This window comes from Oryctolagus cuniculus, chromosome 13 (assembly GCF_051225735.1).
Source record: "Oryctolagus cuniculus isolate XC-2025 breed Fujian yellow rabbit chromosome 13, ASM5122573v1, whole genome shotgun sequence".
Classification (NCBI taxonomy): Eukaryota; Metazoa; Chordata; class Mammalia; order Lagomorpha; family Leporidae; genus Oryctolagus; species Oryctolagus cuniculus.
This window is the reverse complement of record NC_142879.1, coordinates 57,423,145-57,437,831: the sequence shown is the minus strand read 5'-3', so window position 1 is coordinate 57,437,831 and position 14,687 is coordinate 57,423,145. Positions and strand designations below refer to the sequence as shown.

The 14,687-nt window shown below is 44.0% G+C and overlaps 1 long non-coding RNA gene across 2 annotated transcripts in view; it reads right to left on the bottom strand.

Moving 5' to 3' along the window:
• The window catches only part of LOC149122607 (uncharacterized), a 43,172-nt gene that overhangs the window by 18,761 nt on the left and 9,724 nt on the right, over positions 1-14,687 (bottom strand). The window contains exons 5-8 of one of the 2 annotated variants that reach the window (XR_016219026.1): positions 14,371-14,539; positions 10,540-10,619; positions 4,556-4,749; positions 3,904-4,218 (exon numbers count right to left, since the gene is read on the bottom strand). This is a non-coding gene — a long non-coding RNA (uncharacterized LOC149122607). Of the gene's footprint in view, positions 1-3,903; positions 4,219-4,555; positions 4,750-10,539; positions 10,620-14,370; positions 14,540-14,687 lie in introns of those variants that run through there. The other variant, XR_016219027.1, reaches the window with a different exon arrangement.

Sequence of the window (14,687 nt, the reverse complement as noted above, 5' to 3'; positions counted from 1 at the left end):
AACACAGCAGGGCATTATACAGGGGAAAGAATAGCATTCCTATAAATTCCCTTCTTTTTAAATATTTATATATATATACACATCTAAAAATATATATCAGGGATGACTTTAATCTTCATTCATATACTGGATGTTAACTAAATGCTGTACTCTTTGGGGGGATACTATGAATTCTCCTTTAAAAAATCAGTTTAACAATTGAATAAGCCATAGGAGAAAATGTGTATTTGTAGAGTGAGTCATTCTCTATGGACACCAAAATCAAGACAACCTCTAGCAAGGACAACAAGGGAATCCCATAATCAAAGTTGTAAAGTCTAACCAGAGCTACTGCTCTGAAAGCTCGCGGACACCCTTGCTGTTATTTGATACACATTAGCAACAGATTTGGGTGTCTAAGACACGGCCATATCCATGGGCCACTTACTAGCTGAATCCCTCATGCCAGTTACTTCACTTTTCTGAGCCTTGGTTTGCTCACCTGGGAAATGATGATAAATAGCTGTACTCTAAGACTCCTGCAAGGATTAGAAATAATTGTGGCCTGTGCCAACACAGAGCCTGGCATTTAGTAGATGTGTGACAAATGTAGCTGAAATCATAATCCTAGCATTTACAAGCCTATAACAAATTGAGGAGAAAACTCAAATCTCAAGGTTCGGGAAGGGGAACTCCACATAGCTCCAAGAAAAGTGGCTGACAGTAAGGAAATGGTCAAAAAATCTTACAGACGCAAAGCTCTGAAACAGCAGACTCACACCATCAACTACCCACTTCAAGAGCTGTTGAGGGCAGTACTAATGTTCTCACAAGATGAAGCAATGATGTGTATGAAGACAGTATTGAGATCTTTTAAAAAAATTAAGTATTTATTCAATGTATTTTAAAAAGACAGACAAGCACACAGTTGACTAGGAAGACTTCTCTCAAAAGTGATTTAGCATCATAAATTTTACATTTAAAACCCTGCCAGGCCAGCGCCATGGGTCACTTAGCTAGTCCTTCACCTGCAGCACTGGCACACTGGTTCTAGTCCTGGTTGGGCACCAGTTCTGTCCCGGTTGCTCCTCTTCCAGTCCAGCTCTCTGCTGTGCCTGGGAAGGCAGTGGAGGACAGCTCAAGTGCTTGGGCCCTGCACCTGCATGGGAGACCAGGAGGAAGCACCTGGCTCCTGGCTTTGGATCAGCATAGCGCGCCGGCCGTAGCGGCTATTTGCAGGGTGAACAAACAAAAGGAAGACCTTTATCTCTCCTCTCTCTCACTAACTCTGCCTGTAAAAAAAAAAAATCACCTGCTTCAAAGGCAGTTAGTTGGCAATGAACTGATCCAAACACAGGGGAATTGATTGATGGCCTTCAATTCCCCTAAGGACAAGGCTAGGGCTCTGATGATTTCCAAGAAACCCATAAAGGATTAGAGCATGGTAAAGAGGCAACTATGGCAGCAGATTACAACAAATGAGTCAACCACTGACCAGCTGGGATCTGTGTCCACCTGGAGTCACCACCACAAGCAGAGTGCCCACAAGAGCTCCCTGGAGAAAATCTGCTTCACTCTGGTCATCAGTAACCTCATCCAACCAAAGGCAGGCCAGAAGTTCCACCATGAGAAAGGTACACCTTATGAAGAACAGAAACTGGAAAATCTTTTAAGTGAAGGCTTTACATCCTATGGCATTTTTTAAGATAGTTTTCACTTAAGATAATGTCTTACAGCAATGAACATGAAGCCATGAGCAATAAGACAGGATGTTCAGACTAGGACCCCATAGACTCAGCTTCTATTTCTGCTCTGCTTCTGAATGAATCACGGGTGACCTTGAGAAAGTTCTTTCACTTCTTTCTCTGCCTTCATCTCCTCACCAGTTACAAGATCAGGTTATACCTATGGATTCTGTTTTTCTGGACAATGCTGAGTGAACAAGATATAATATGCAACGTGTTACACAAAATGATATTTCCTGGTCATTGACTAGCTTCATCTCATCACCAAATGCTAAGTAGGTGATGTCCATATTGAAACAACTAACTGCACTTTTCCTCTGTGCAGTGAACACAATCTACCTTGAATGGTCAATAAAGAGATGTGTGAAAAGGACTCCTGAGTCCCAAATTTAAAAATTTGGAGAGTTACCAAATTTAAAATACAATGCAAATTCCAAGAACACATTTTACAAAAGGAAAAGCATAGCTTCAACATCTGCAAGGTCCTACTATCATTCAGGACTCTGATTTAAGCCTCCTGGAAAGTTCTCGGAGCTTTCCCCATGCCAAGGAGCTACGCCACTGCACCAGAGGCTCCTAGCTCACCATACTGCTCTTCCACATGAATATATTCCTGTGCACTGCAGCAGTGGCCACTCAACTGCACCAATAGTTGCATGCGGATTGCTGCAGGGTGGAAACCCTATATTGCATACAAACATATATTTGTACATATATATGAATGCCAGAGCAGAGATCACCCTTGCCTTGTACTGGAATAGATGATTGTGCTACCAATATTGAACCTTGTGAAGGGACCATAAACAAATTTGTTCTTTCTGGTGACAAAAACAAGGGGATCATCTGCCAGGCGTGACCCGGAGCATGACAACAGCAGGTATTTTGGTGAAATCAGCAGAGTATCCCTTTGAGATGACCTACACAGGAAAGGCACAACTAAGCTGTTGCTTTTAAGCATATAAGAAAACCAGCAGGTACACCCCAGGATTTTCACTGAAGCCATGAGAAGGGAGAAAGCAGATTACCTGTAAGAGGACTCAGGACACCCACTAGCAGAGCAGTACCTTTGAGACCCAGGGGAGGGCAGGAAGTTAGGGGAAGGCAAATACTCTGCCAACTGGAGGCCAGGGCTAGGAGAGCTCACCCTGGGAACACCTTCTGGAGCCAACTGCAGCCCTGGTCTCCCAGAAGCCTTGGAGGCTCTCCCTTGAACATCTTATTGCCTTTGCCCCACCCCCAGCAGGTGCACACAGCCTCCCTCAGACAGCAGAAGGAGAGTCAGAGAAGCTCAGGCAGCAGGGGCCAGACTGGCTCCCAGCTGCGGTCACTTTACAAGAATACACAGCGCCTCCCTGGGGCAGAGGCTGCTGGTGTGTCTGGGCTGGGAGGCTGGCGGGGAGCAAGCAGGCTCGCTGATGTACACCGGAAAGTTCCTGGGCTTGTCAGGAGAAAAGTCAAACAAATGGATCGACAACAACAAAAAGAAGCATTACACGAGGAGAAACTGAAGGCAATTTCCAGTTTGCAGGTGCAACAATTTCACGCCCCATCCCCAATCTGCCTTCTTCTGTGGATCTCTTCAATAACTGTTGAAAGTATGGAAGGTTTTGTTTCTTTGAATAATGGATCCTTCCCTTGGACACTGTATTGTACTGCAGCATGTGGTTTAGGAAATGTTATCTCACCTGGCGCTGCTTTCACGTTTTCCTCTGACCCTGCTTCTTCAGGTGAGGGCATTAGCTGCCCTTTCCAAAGTAGTTTTATTATTTTTTTTTTTTTTTACAAAAAAAGACACACCTGGAAAAGCTGCAAATGCTGAGATGGGAGTTGGTTGAAATGCTCACCTCCCAAGTTCTGAGTGTTTACCATATGAACTAAACCATCTGGTCCAAGAGTTTGGCTCCCTGCCATGCACGTGGGAGACCTGGATGAAGTTCCTGGATCCTTCCAGGCAATCTGGGGGTGAACCAGTGGATGGAAGCTCTCTGTCTCTGTCTCTCCCTCTACCTCCTTCTCCCTCTCTCTCTCTGTCTCTGTCTTTGAAATAAATGAATAAAATGATACAGTGGTGATGGTTGCATGATATTGGAAAAAAAAATTGCCTCAGTACTTCAAAAAGATTAAAACATCTAATTTTATTTAAAGTGAGTTTTATGAGATAAATTATAGTAAACTGATGTAGATATAAAGGAGAAATATGAATATTACAATTCTGACATTAGGAGGGAGGGGAAGGGCAGTTCTGATGCAGGGACTGTGCCAGCTATGGAACCACAGGAGATCGAGCTCTGGGGCTGAGGCAGCAGCCTTTCCTACACTGGATTTGTCCCCAGAACAGAGTCTGCAGTTGAGTCCAAATCTTGAGCAGGTGCTGGCCCTTGCTCTAGAGGTGGAGCTCCAGGTGGCACCATAGCTGCTCCTCCTCCTCCACCTGCTAGCCTTGGTTTGGAATCTGCAGCTGGAGCTATTGAGGGAGCTCCCTGGCACTCTGGAGCTAGTGTCACAATGGAAACTGGTGTTGGTTTGAGCACCTGAGAGTTTTTCAGAGCTAATATTTGAGCCTGTGGAGCTTCAGCAGACAGCAGAGTTAGAGCTGGCTGAGGCTGTTGACATAGTTTTGGGACTTGAACTGGGGCTGGCCCTAGAGCTATAGAAGGAAAAATAGCACTACCATGATTGACTTTTCATTTGCCTTCTACAGACAAAAATCTTCTCTGCCTCTCAAAGAAGCTTTTATCCCAAACTCCACCTCCTGATTCTGGAAGCTTTTCTCTGTGGGACTCAATTCATTACACCCCCATACACTTGCACCCAACCCCAGTCTTCCTCACCTTCTGGTTCTGCCTCGGTGGGCTCTGGGTGCTGCAGCTGGCCCAGGGGAAGGTGGACATGGTGCTCCAGCTCTGAGTCGGGCAGGTTGAGCTGCACATACTACAGCACCACCTTCGGACTGTAATACTCTGGCAGCTGATGAAAATCTTCCAGGTATTGTTCCACCCAAGTGCCCAGAAGGATGCCTAAAGCACTGAGGAGGAGAACAGGCATACAGCAGTCAGAGGCCAGCTTTCCTTTCCATGTCATTTTCCCAGGGCACCCTCTAGGACTTTCTGCCCCTACCTGACCCAGAACGTGACTCATCGCATGCCACTCCCAGTCTGCCAGTCAGGGCAGTGATTGTCCTGCTCACCAAAGGGGGTCTGACAAAAGCCTGCATAGGAAGGAGCCCTCCATCAGGTCTCCATCTCCCTGGAGCCTGGAACTAGGGATAATAACAGGACTGGGTGAGACATGGTGGAGCTGAATCCTCTCAGGGCTTACGCTGTATTCCAACGTTCACTGCACTCCCACCATGCGTGTGACCCTAGCCTCAACTCCATTTCACTGCCTTCCTCCTGCCAGGCAACCTCCAGATCTCAGCTCTGTGGCTGGAATCACAGGATGTTTGGGATCCAGGCTTCTTCCAGCCTCACTCTGCCCTCAGAACACAACACTCCCTGCACAATTTGGTAGAAAAGTACAACCCTCCATCGTAAACCAAACCCAACTCACTATATCAGTTAGTCCGGGGATCTACCATCTCAATCAGAAGGACTAAAGAACCATACATTCCTAGAGGAGACCAGGCAGTATTACATCTGCCCTACTGTGAGTACCATGGGCTCGTGCTGGCTAGTATAACTGCCTGGCTCCTGATAAGAAGCGAAGCCCAGCTGGGACTTCTGCCTGCTCTGTGCCTGGAATTATGATCAGTGCCTAGAAAGGACCTAGAAAGGTCCTGACTTCATGACCAATGTGGAAGGAGTAAACCCCAGCCAGCTTCTTCCAGGGCACCTGAGAGGGTCTGGGGTCTCCTTGCTCTCCTCACATATCCCTGGCCTGGATCAACCCAGAAACCCATAGGTGAAATCTGGATTCTCCTTCAACAGTGAGAAAACAGCTTAGGCCAATTTCTAAGAGTTAGAGGCAGGTGCAGCAAACTCTTCCACTCGAGGGAGAAGAAAATATTGAGAAGCACAGCTGTTCCTCTAGTAGACTTCCCCATGGGCTGACATCAGGGGAGCATTCTGCAAGGAGGATTCTTTAGCCCATGCAGTAACACCAGGATTCAGCCCCTGTAACCCTCCCTGCTCAGAGGATCAGACTGGTAGAGTGACCTTGCTAAGACTCATAGCTAGTTGGTGTCTAAGTGACAGTGTAGCATGGACATGTTGGGAGGGATCTCACCTTTCTAACAGCAAATTCAGCACCTGTTGGGTGGTGGCAAAGGCTGTGTAGCTTCTCAGAAAGCTGTGGACATACAAGGGCTCCCTGCCCAGGAAGGCAGGTACCAGGTGGTCCACAGACACCTGCAGCACATCCATCTGAACGCTCCACACCATGTGGGTCTCATTCACAGGTCAGACTCTTTTGTTACATTGAGTGGGACAGAAGAGGAACACACAATCAGTGTGAGCACCACGAGCCACCAGGATGGTTGGAGCTGGAGCTCAGTCCAGCCCAATGTCTCTACCAGAGTGAACTTTGTCTTCAGTCCACACTAAATCCTGCCAATACCATATTATAAGCTGGAATGTGGATCCTGCCCCATTTGAGCTTCAACACTTGCCTTCTCAGAGACAATGTAGCAAAAGCACTCAGTTGAGTTGTCCTGGATTTCTGGTTGAAAGAACTGGTGAGGGGAAGGTGCTATGGCATAGGGGGTAAAGTCACTGCCTGCCTGGAGTTCTGGCAGTTCATCTGGGCATTAGTTCATGTCCCAGATGCTCCACTTCTGCTCAGGCTCTCTGTTGTAGCCTGGGAAAGCAGCAGAGGATGGCCCAAGGCACCCATGTGGGAGACCTTCAGGAAACTCCTTGCTCCTGGCTTCGGATCGGCACACCTCAGGCTGTCGCTGCCATCTGCAGATGGAAGACTCTCTCTCTCTCTCTCTCTCTCTCTCTCTCTCTCTGCTTCTGCCTCTGCCTCTTTGTAAATCTGCCTTTCAAATAAATAAATAAATCTTTAAAAAAATAAAGAACTAGTGAGGTAATAAATGTTTTTTAGTGGAAACTGCTACAGTTGAAATGATGAATTTTTACAGTGATGGATCACTCCCAAAGAGTACAAGCATCAGAATCTGCACCTCTCCTATCTCCCTCCCCAGACCCTCCTTCCCAAGCTCCCTCAGTCCCACTGGCCAACTTTCTAACCTCCTCTCTGGGTAAACTCACTTCTGCACTGGAATCCCTGCACAGTGGAGGCTCTCCAGCTTGCTATTCCCAGAGCTGTGCAGGGCAGGCTCCTGCCTGCCATTCTGCCCCTAGTATAAATGTCCCCTAAGTAAAGACCTTTCATATGCCTCCATGAAGTGACCTCAGCACTCTTATAGCACCCTCATCTTTTTATAGTACAGCACCTGCTCTGTTATTCCAACTCTATTTGCTTTCAGGTGTTAGCCCCCCTGCCCTGAGGCTGTGAACATCTGGAGGGCAGGGACCCAGAAGATCTTTTCCATTTGGGACCCAGGGTCTAATATGGCCCCTAAAAAAGGAAATTGCTCAAGGATGAATAGTGGTGAAGATAGCATGTTTGGAATGAGTTGAGGCCGTGTCTGGGCCTCTCTCATGGGAAGGACCTGGATGTGGTAAGCCCTGTGTCCAGAAGGAGTGATAGAAAAATATTTTGGGTGGGGCCAGCAGTGTGGTGCAGTGGGTTAATGCCTTGGCCTGAAGTGCCAGCATCCCAGATGGACGCCGGTTCAAGACCCGGCTGCTCCGCTTCTGATGCAGCTCTCTGCTATGGCCTGGGATAGCAGTGGAAGAGGACCCAAGCCCTTGGGCCCCTGTACCCATGTGGGAGACCTGAAGAAGCGGCTGGCTCCTGGCTTTGGAAAGGCGCAGCTCCAGCCGTTGTGGCCAGTTGGAGGGAAGGTGGAAGTGAGGGAGGGAGGGTAAGGTAGGCAGTATCATTGTGTTTTTAAAACTGTGTATATGAAAATCATGAAATTGGTTCCCTTTCTATAAATTTAAAAAGTAAGAAAACACTCTTAACAAATTTCTTAAAACATCTACATAATTCTGTTTGCACGGTTATTAAGCAGAAGCTAAAACTATTTTCAGGGATTGAGGTTCTCAGGTGCAATGGATGGGTCACAGTGGAGAGCTAACACTACAAAAGCCAATAGACTTTTGCCACTGTCACTGGCCTTGAAGGAAACCCACTTTAGTTATTTCTATGATCTACTTTCTAAGCAGATTGGATAGCATGGTTATGTCGAATTACCAAATAACTCCACAAATATAAACTTTTATAACCAGCAGGATTCTATAAATTTGCTCTGGTAGATACACACCTTTCTTCACACAGAAGTGTGATGTAGTTTACATATTCTCAGCACATTCCTCCCCCACCCTGCTGGACCTGGAAGGCAAAGACTTTTTACTGCTTTCCACCCTGAATCCAGGCCCCACCTTGAGTGCTCACTAAAAATTGGAACAGAAACCCTGAACCACTGCACATGAGAAGAGACCTGTTTTTTTGATCATGTGAAGTAATAATACAAGGATTTCCACTAGAAGGGTTTCTCAAATCACTGAATTGTGCAGAATTTGAACTTGATCTGATGAGCAGCCTGTTCCACCCTGTCTGTGAATGTGCAGCCCACTTAATGTATGGCCCTTGGAGTTCTAGAGCATGCCTGCTACTCATGATGTGGTCACAAGAGGGCAGTGCATGAATGCTTTTCACAAAGATCAGTTCATTTCAAGAGTAACACATGCTGGCCTTTTTCAGTGCATGTTTTAGACCCTTAGAGAATTTTTAAAGATGTATTCATTTGCTTTCCATGCTCAGTATCATGTGGAAGATAGTGAAAATCCCCCACAACGAATAAATAGAGAGCATCCCAACTAACTGGAAGATGCATCTTGTGACAGATTTCCTGAAACATTATGTACCGTTCCATGGTCTGTTTCTACATCCCTTCTGCCTTGCTCCACCTATTCATCTTTAAACACCCATCTTGAAAAATACATCTTGAAGTTCCATGTGATGAATTGTATGTATTAACCCCATTGCTACTTCTTTTTGATGTGAACTTTAAAGAAAGATTTATTTTATTAATTGAAAGGAAAGTAACAGAGTAAGCAGGAGGGACAGAGAGAGCTCTTCCCATTGTTGGTTCACTCCCCAAATGCCAGCCACTGCCAGGGCTAGGCCAGGCCAGAAGCAGTAGCCAAGAATTTTTTACCCCTTTTCTCTTTCTTCAGCATCCCCCAGCCAGAGCCTCTCTGGTCCCAAGTGTTTCCCAGAATCACCATCCTGCTGGGGCTTCTGCTTGCTTTGGCCTCCTCTATTACCCAACCTTGTGGTTGTCCACTCTGGGTCTTATGGGACATCTCTTCTTCCCAGAGGTCATCCATCTCTTGAAAACCTGGTGTTCCCACTAACTGTATGTTTCTCCTCTGTGCCAGCCCAGGGTAAACAGAAAGCAGCCATGAACTGACATGAGGTCTGCTTCATCTAGGGAGTCTGGGCAGGTAGTTGTGAAGCTGGTGCAGCACCTGGTGCCCTCCTTCCTGGGCAGTGAATCCTCTTATGTCTTCACATTCCTGGGCACCTACTGAGACTTCACCACCACCCAACAGGTACTGGCCCTGGTATTCACAGGAGAGACCTCTCCCATTCCTCCATGGCACATGTGACTCAGCCATCTATGTCCTGTGAGGTTTGGGCAGGTTGCCGCATCTCTCTGAGCCTCTGTTTGCTGTCCTGCACAGTGTGGTGTTAAGACAACCAACCTCAGAGTGTTATTCTGGGGACATAGTGGGAAGCCCCATGGAAAGTGTGCTCCTGCTACCTGGTGCTAGAGAAAGACCTTTTTTACTGTTTGTCTCATCCCTCATCAACCAGAAGGACTTGACCTAAGCTGTTTTCTTAATGATGGAGAAGAGTTGAGCTTCCATGTTTGGAGTTCATAGTATATTCAGAGCAAGATTACCTGGGGGCTAGCAGTGGGCTACAGGCCCACTCAGCAATCTTGGAAGTAACTGGTTGATGTCATTCTTCCAATGAATATTCATGAAGCCATATGATGCATAATTACTTTCTAAGAACTGAACATCATCCAATCACAGGGCAGAGAGCAGTCCCTACCTTGTTGGGTTTCTCTACTTGGTATTCAGATAGTCAGACTAAACAGCATGAGTAGGTTGTACTCTTGGTAGGGTAAGTGTGGCACTCCACTAGGCATGGGTCATTCCTTCTATGATGCGCATTAAGGATCCCAGGATGAACTGAAATTTAAGTGAGATTTAGGGGAAACTAGAAGGGCCTCTGTCTCTAGCAAACTGTGTGAGGATTGTAGGGGCCTAAGGATGAGGATGTGCAGGGACTGAAAGAACCCTGGATACAAGCATCTGGTGACTCCTTCTATAGGACTAAGGTCTGGGGGCTTCCTCTGCAGGAAGAGAGAAGACAGCTGGGGATGGAGCCATAGGCCCCTCCCCGATGGTGCATACAATGGTGCACATTACTGGGCTATCATTTGGCACCAACAGATGGGCAGGTCTGTGTGTCTGGTGAAGACCAGCAGTGGAGAGAATGTGGGAGGCAGAGGCCCCAGAAGATGCCCTTGGAGACAGGTTCATGGATGCTCCTCTCTGGGAAACCATTGGGTAGTGCCTATCAAATTTCTAAATGTGAGTTCCTTTACCTAGTGTTACTAATCATGGAAATGGACCCCACAGAAAAAGTCACAAGTTACTTCAACATTTATTTCCAAGACTATTTATCACAGCAGTCCTTTAAAATGCAAGGAACTGCAGACCTCACTAACCTTCACGTAGAGGGGATGGATGAATAAGTCTGGTGCATGTCGGCACTGCTGAGGTGGGGGTGCTGCATCTGCTTAGGCACCTGTGGAAAGAAAGCAAGGACAATGTTGTGGGATAAAAGACTTTGACAGTCAGTCTATGTCAAGAATCTGATGATTTAAAACTACTTGGATTTGAGGCTAGCATTTTGGTGTAGAAGGTTAAGCTGCTGCCTGCAATGCAAGCATCTCATGTGAGCACTGGTTTGAGTTCTAGCTGTTCCACTTCCAATTCAACTCCTTGCTAATGCAACTGAGGGGACAGTGGAAGACAGCACAAGTATTAGCCACTCATGTGGGAGACTCAGATGAAGGTACTGGACCCTGGCTTCAGCCTGGTCCAGACCCAGCCATGGCAGCCATTTGGGGAGCAAACTAGTGGATTGAAGATCTCTTTCTGTCTCTCCCCTTCTCTGTGTAACTCTATATTTCAAATAAATGAAATAAATAAAACTACTTGCATTCGGTGCACACCTGTATATATACATACATGTGATGAATTTGTGGTAGAGTGAGACAGAATGATAGGAATATATATAGCCTGAGAGAATAAAGAAACTACTGATGGTAATTAGCTCTGGTAGGTGGACTTTCAAATTTTTTTACTCATTCTTTAAGTAATATCTAACTATTTTTATAATCTTCATGTGCTATGATTATAAAAATACTGGGATGTTCATTTGTCCTACTGGTTGAGATGTTGATTAAGTTGTCAATGACCATGATCAGAGTGCCTAGGTTAGATGCCCAACTCCATTCCTGGATTCAGTGTCCTACTTGTATAGACCTTTGGGAGGAAGTGGTGAAGACTGGAGTAACTCAGTAAGTCTGAGTTCTTTCACAATTCATGTGGAAGACCTGAACTGAATTCCTGGCTTCAGATTTCTGCTTCAGGCATGAGCCATTCTGAGAAACTGGAAAATGAATGGGGAGGTTGGAAGCTCTCCCTCCCTATTTGCCTCTCTGTCTGTCTGTCTCTCTCTCTGTGCATCTTGAATAATAAATAAGTAGATAAACAAATAAGTAACTTCCAAATAAAACTAACTTAGAAAAGGATTGGTGGAATTTCTGTACTCTAATAGCAAAGTAGCTGAAAAAGAAAATCCTATTTATAATAGCTACAAGGAAAACAAAATAACTAATAATCCAATTAAAACAGGCAGGCAAAAAGTTTGGACAGACATTTTGCAAAAGCAGAGATACTAATAGCAGATGGCTATATATTAGATAACATACATTCATGGTCATCATTAAAATGCAGCTCAATACCATAATGAGATACAACCTTAGTCAAGTGAGAACAGCTGTTACCAAAAATGATGAGAATAGCAAGTATGGGGAGGTTATGGAAAAAGGGGAACTCTTAAATATTGTATGTAGAATGCAGAAGTTCCTCAAAAAAAAATCTAAAATAGAGGTACTACATAATCTAGTAATCTCATTACTGGGTATATATCCATAGGAAATGAACTCTATCTGTAAGGAGATATCTATATTCCAATGTTTAACATAGCACTCTTCATAACAGTGAACATACACAGTCCACCCAAGTGTCCAACAAAAAACAAAGAGATAAAGAAAATGTGGTATATATGCACAGTGGAATACTATTCAGCCATAAAAATTCATTTGTGACAATATAGATGAACAAGAGGGTCATTCCTTTAAGAAAAATAAATGAGGCACAGACAGACATATCTCTTGTGCACTCACACATATGGAATCTAATGCAGCTGACATCATAGCATTGGAGGGGAGGGCCCAGTGTTGTGACTTAGCTGGTAAAGCCTCCAACTGTAATGCCAGCATCTCATATGGACTCTGGTTCAAGTCCCAGCTGCTCCACTTCAAATCCAGCTTCCTGCTAATGCACCTGGGAAAGCAGCAGAGTATTGCCCAAGTGCTTGGGATGCTGCACCTATGTGGGAGACCTAGAGGAAACTCCTGGCTCCTGGCTTCAGCCTGACACAGCCCTGACCACTGCAGCCATTTGTGGAATGAGCCAGCTGATTGAAGCTCCCTCTCTCTGTCTCTCTCCTCTCTTTTTCTGTAACTTTGCCTCTCAAATAAATAAATCCTTAAAAATACATAAAATAAAATAAAGAAGTGGAGACAAGAACAGTAATTAACAGAGACCAGGGAAGGGTTACAAGAACACAAGAATGGAGAGAGGTTGGTCTTGGTGTGTTAAAAGTGGGTAGCAATTATTTCTAGTGTTGTATTATACAGTGTGGTGACTATAGTTAACAACAATATATATATTTCTAAATAAGATAGTTCTCACCACAGAGTAATGATAAATGTATGGGGTGATGGGTATACTAATTATCCTAATTTGATCATTACACAGTGTATACTTGTATCAAAAATCTGTTTGTCCCATAAATATGTACAATTATTATGTGTCAATCAAAAAATACTTTAAAAAAAAAACTAGCATTTTACAGCTAAGCAGACCATGGTCAAGGAAGGGAATCTTACCCAGTATCATTCATGATCATCAATTTCTTCACCTACCTCTAGGAAATGGATAGGATCATACTCTAACCAGTGTCTCCAAATTCCAGGTCAGTGACTTTTAAATAACAAGTATCAGTAAATACAATTGAGAAAAAAAAAACTCTATTTACCCTTTCAATAATATTTTGGGATCCTTACTCCTAGCTCTAGTTGATCTTTGTTGTGGGTGACCTACGTGAAAATGAAAGTTCTTGAGCACTGTGATTGAAAATGAGTAAGTCTCCTTTTCTGACACTGAACAGAGAGGAATTAGGCTGACAATTCTGATTAGCTTTCCTATTCCTTTCTGAGAAGCAGCACTTGAAAATCATCCTGTCTAGGCTTGGAGCAGCCCTGACCATAATATTATTTAGCAACTAATTGAAGGCAAGAAGCCAGCTCTGTTGCTCAGCCATACACCAGCACAGATCAGAAAGCCTCTATCCTTGGCCAGAATGGCTGAACCCAGATTCTAAGGCTCACTTTCCTCTTGGTCATTTCCAAACATAAGATCCATAAACGTGTGTTGCTGTAGGAAGGTAAGTCTTTAATAGAATAGTCTTTAATAGAACTAAAGCTTAGTGACAAAACTTCATTTATATGTAGACAAAGAAAACTTGAGAGGGCTGGACCTTAATGGTGCTGGTTTTGTTAAACAATTAATCTTAAAGTAATGTGGCCTAAAACAGTTATGTTTTTCTGAGCTGTGCTGCTTAATAAATGTTATCCTTTTTCTGATGATGCTCTCAAAGATCCAATCTTCTGAAAGAACAGAAATAAATTACATCAATAAACTATGCAAAATTATTGCATGATAATTTTGGAGATCGCTGCTATCCAATTTTGCTAAGCTAATTTGGTAATTTATTTATATTAGATTTTCATAATTTTGGTTGCTTGGCTTTGAAATTGAGAAAACTGTTTAAATCCTAAAGATTTGCCTTGGACCAGCATTGTTTGTTATCTTGCACAACATAATAGAAAAACTTAGCTCTTAGGAAAACTAGTGTCCAAAGGATCATATATTGAAAAGTAAATGAGTATCTTTCTCAATCAATAGTATATGAATATCAAATATAGAAACGTTTTTGATTCCTGGTTTTTCTTAGAGTGGTTGATAACTAAAGCCATTCTGGACCATGAATATCTTTGGCTATTAGGGTGTGATTCTTTCCTGTAACCCTAGGCTAGAAAGGCTGATAGAAGATGTCATTTTATGTCATACACTCAGGTATTAGACTGTCTTGCAATTTAAAAGGAAGCATTATCTGTAGTTCATGGGTGAGGGAGTCTTACCTGGAAGTTGTGTTACTAATAACTTGAGGTTTCTTTAAGGGGCATGTGAAATTTCAAAGTTTGGGGTGGGCAGCTCATCCAAGCTTCTGATTGTCTTCGTATCTTCTCGAGTGTTGCAGTCACTGATCTCACATGAAGATTCTGTTCTTCAATCAAAAAATAAAATCACCTAAGGAATTTAGAACATGAGTTCAGATTCTAATCAATTATATACAAAATGGATTATCATCCCTCTGACCCTTGAAACAGTTCAATGTCTTTAACATTTCAGGGGTTCAATTTTTTAAGTATATAATTCAATTTTAAGATGGAGAGAT